Raw genomic sequence first — 3,635 nt, 5'->3', positions numbered from 1 at the left:
GGCGGGTGGATCACGAGGTCAAGAGATCGAGACCATCCTGGTCAACACGGTGAAACCCCGCCTCTACTAATTAGCTGGGCATGGTGGCGCATGCCTGTAATCCCAGCTACTCAGGAGGCTGAGGCAGGAGAATTGCCTGAACCCAGGAGGCGGAGGTTGCGGTGAGCCGAGATCATGCCATTGCACTCCAGCCTGGGTAACAAGAGAAACACAATTGTTACCCAGAAAAAATAAAAAAAAAAAAAAAAAACTACAAGTATTAGCAACTGCACAGATACTTCTCTGTTATCCAGTCAGTAATCTTTAGAACAACTTAAGGAGAAAAATTTAAAGTCTATAGTGTCACCATAACTCTTAGACTAGAATCTGCTATACAGCCCTATTATGGGGGATACATATCTTTTTCTTCTTTGGATGGTCTTGATCTTTTGACCTCATGATCCACCCGCCTCGGCCTCCCAAAGTGCTGGGATTACAGACATGAGCCACCACGCCTGACCCCTATGGGGGATAAATTTCTATTTTTTTTAACTCAGGAAGTCATTGAAATAATGACTCTCTCTCTCTCTCTGGCATTCCTCAAGTTACTTCCTCTTTTCCTTTGTTCTCCTCTGCCTTTACTTCTATAGAAAATTTCCAAGTTTTTAGCCAATTGGGTCAAGCATAGAATGTGAGGTCCCATTCTGGCCAATGAAAACTGGACACAGCAGTAAGGCGATTGCGTCAGGTTATAAAAGTTATAAATGGGCCGGGTGCAGTGGCTCATGCCTGTAATCCTAGCACTTTGGGAGGCCGAGGTGGGTGGATCACCTGAGGTCAGGAGTTCAAGACCAGCCTGGCCATCATGGCGAAGCCCCATCTTAGAAAAAAAAAAAAAAAAAAAAATGTTATAAATGTCCCTGTCTCCTCTGTTCAGGTGAGTTGCACTGTTCCTGCAGGAAGTAAACTAGTCTTGCCAAGTTTTCCATTGTCTCAGTATGAATTTTTCTGGACATTATAAACCCATTTCCAACATCTGGTCATGTTTTTGATGTGTTGATTCTTTCCAGTCCAGAGGCATAATCTCATGTCTGAACATTCCCACTCGTGTGATTATGACATATGACTTTACTCAGCACCAGAGTGATTTGGTGCTCCTGCACTGGCCCAGCCCACAGAAGGGATTGTGACATCTCCCTGGATCCAGCACTGAGATGGTGTGACTATTCTCCTGCCTTGGCACTGCCCACGGGGACATTGTGTCATATTGCTGGGCTCCACACATAGGTTATGTGACTCTCCTGCCTGTGCCCTGCCCACGTGGGCCATTGTGACTTTTCCTGGCTCCAACACCGAGGTGATTTAACTCTACTGTGCCACCACACTCAGCTAATTTTGTATTTTTAGTAGCTACAGGGTTTCTCCATGTCGGTCAGGCTGGTCTCAAACTCCTGACCGCAAGTGATCCACCTGCATTGGCCTTCCAAAGTACTGAGATTAGCGGCATGAGCCACCACGCCGACCATGCTTCTGTTTTCCTCTCAGAATGCTGCCATCTTCATGAATAAAATACATGGTAGCCAGCTGAAAAATAAGATATTATGGGGAGGAGAAGCAAGTTGCCCCTGTTTTCAGCCCCAGAAGCATAAGATCACCGCTAGAAGTAGAGCTGGCTAGTCAACAAGCAGCTGATGATACAGGTCTGAAGGAGCTCAGAGGAGACCAGAAGAATAGCCCCACTTAGCCCAACCTAAATGGCTGAGCATCCCATTCATAAATAAGTTTTGGATGGTTTGTTATGCTGCAATAGCTAACTAATACATGCACCCAGTGCAGATAGGATGCCAGGATTCAGTGACAGGTGATGATTTTGTTGCCTTCTAACAGTGACCACCCTCTGGGTACTGACTTCTTCCCCTGATTTAAAGTTGGATGTTGGTGTCCTCTTCCTGCCTACCGTCAGTGGTTTGTTCTCAGAGGGATGTGTCAGGACTGCTCATAGAAAAATATCAGAAAATGCTAAAATTGGGCATGCTGCCTCCAACTTCAAAGCCACAGTCGTTATGCCAGATGGTCAGTTTAAAGGTATCAACCTGCTGGGTGTGGTGGTGCGTGCCAGTAGTCCCGGCTACTCGGAAGGCTGAGGTGGGAGGATTGCTTAAACCTAGGAGTTCTGGGCTGTAGTGTGCTATGCTGATCGGGTGTCCTCACTAATTTCAGCATCAATATGGTGACCTCCTGGGAGCAGGGGACCACCAGGTTGCCTATGGTGGGGTGAACCGGCCCATGTCGGAAACGAAGCAGGTCAAAACTCCAGTGCTGATTAGTAGTGAGATATCGCTTGTGAATAGCCACTGCACTGCAGGGTGGGCAACAGGCTATTTTTATCTCTTAAAAATAAATAAATAAATAAACAAACAATTTTTAAAAAAGATATCAGCCTGTCTGACTACAAAGGAAAATATGTTGTGTTCTTCTTTTACCCTTTGATTTCACCTTTGTTTGCCCCATGGAAATCATTGCTTTCAGTGATAGGGCAGAAGAATTTAAGAAACTCAACTGCCAAGTGATTGGTGCTTCTGTAGATTCTCACTCTGTCACCTGGCATGGATCAAGACACCTAAGAAACAAAGAGGACTGATCATCAGGCACAGTGGCTCACACCTGTAATTCCAGCACTTTGGAAAGCCGAGGCGGGTGAGTCACCTGAGGTCGGGAGTTTGAGACTAGTCTGACCAATATGGTGAAACCCCGTCTTAAAAAAAAAAAAAAGAAAAGAAAAAGAAACAAGGAAGACTGAGACCTAGGAACACTGCTGTGATATCAGACCCGAAGCGTACCATTGTTCAGGATGATGGGGTCTTAAAAGCTGATGAAGTCATCTCATTTAGGGGCCTGTTTATCTTTGATGATAAGATTATTCTCCTGAAGATAACTGGAAATAACCTCCTTGTTGGCCGCTCTGTGGATGAGACTTTGAGACCAGTTCAGGCCTTCCAGTTCACTGACAAACATGGAGAACTGTGCCCAGCTGGCTGGAAACCTGGCAGTGATACCTTGAAGCCTGATGTCCAAAACAGCAAAGAATACTTCTCCCAGCAGAAGGGAGCACTGGGCTGATTTTAGTTTCAGGCTGCAGTGGGCAGCCATGAGAACAAAACCTCTTTTGCATTTCTTTTTTCATGAGCAAATTTCAAGAGTTCAGATTAAAAAAAAATGGATGTCTTGAAAGAGAATGTTGAGTAATGCAGAAATACAGGTAGACATGTATGCACGTGATTGGTGTTTATACTCACACAGTTTCACACGGCAGGAGAAAACAGATAGCCACAGCCTGACAATTAGGGCCAAGGCCAAATAGCAAAGTAAGTTTGCCTTATTCTATTTTCTCCATATCTAAACATTGGAGGTCAAGAGTGTGGACAGAACTGAAGACATAGTTATTTTTCTCTTTTGGCCCAATCATCCTATGGCCACTGCCTGATCTCCAAAAGAAAGGTAGGCAACAGGCGGTAAACAGTGGCCTCCTTGTGGTTATGTTATTTCAGCTTCCCTCGGCTCTTTTTTTTTTTTTTTTTTTTTTTGAGACGGAGTTTCACTCATGTTACCCAGGCTGGAGTGCAATGGCGCGATCTCGGCTCACCGCAACCTCCGCT

General features: G+C 45.2%; 2 protein-coding genes and 1 pseudogene across 2 annotated transcripts in view; 2 read left to right on the top strand and 1 right to left on the bottom strand.

Annotated features, from left to right (window-relative positions):
- Positions 1-3,635, bottom strand: part of LOC116543866 (zinc finger protein 429-like) — a 785,602-nt gene that overhangs the window by 231,680 nt on the left and 550,287 nt on the right. The gene's annotated exons all lie outside the window — the stretch shown is intronic.
- LOC116543870 (zinc finger protein 430-like) overlaps positions 1-3,635 on the top strand; it is a 123,787-nt gene that overhangs the window by 18,927 nt on the left and 101,225 nt on the right. The gene's annotated exons all lie outside the window — the stretch shown is intronic.
- LOC116543899 lies at positions 1,996-3,099 on the top strand (annotated as a pseudogene).

This window comes from Sapajus apella, unplaced genomic scaffold (genome assembly GCF_009761245.1).
Source record: "Sapajus apella isolate SASKATOON/1434 unplaced genomic scaffold, GSC_monkey_1.0 scaffold199, whole genome shotgun sequence".
NCBI lineage: Eukaryota > Metazoa > Chordata > Mammalia > Primates > Cebidae > Sapajus > Sapajus apella.
Note: the sequence above shows the minus strand (reverse complement) of the source record. Positions and strands in the feature narration are given on the sequence as shown.